Genomic DNA, 531 nt, shown 5'->3' with positions numbered 1-531 from the left:
CCGCCTGAGACAATAATTTTTAAAAGTCGTTTCTTCCAGGATCATCCTGCATTCAGTTCCAACTGGCTTCTCTTCCTTTGTTGAGGGAGAAGAACTCCACAGCATCATGCTGCCACCTCCATGTTTCACCGTTGGGATGGTTTATTCAGACTGTCCGTCTTATGGCGTTTTGCAGATTGGTCAAAAGTTTTTGGTCCTATTTGACCACAGTAACTTCCTCCCCTGCAGACTTTATTGGCTTTCATTCAATAACAGATTTCTTTTCACCACTTTTACATTTTTACACTGAATGGCTGTCCTGTCAACAAATTGTCCAACGTTAATTGTAAATCTGTGCAGCTCCTCCAAAGTTACCATGGGTCTCTTGTAATGCCCCCCTTGCATTAACGTTGAAGGCTGTTTCTCGTTAGATTGAAGTTTAGGGATGTTAGCGAAAAAAAGAAAATGGAACTATAATTTATGAAGCGCATTTCAAGACACAAATTACATAAATCTGTGCCGTACAGAACAAAAATACAGCATCAAGCATCA

The sequence above is a fragment of the Poecilia mexicana genome, unplaced genomic scaffold, assembly GCF_051168715.1.
Source record: "Poecilia mexicana isolate PSO_F unplaced genomic scaffold, ASM5116871v1 scaffold_16, whole genome shotgun sequence".
NCBI classification, from domain to species: domain Eukaryota; kingdom Metazoa; phylum Chordata; class Actinopteri; order Cyprinodontiformes; family Poeciliidae; genus Poecilia; species Poecilia mexicana.
This window is presented reverse-complemented; position numbering follows the sequence as displayed.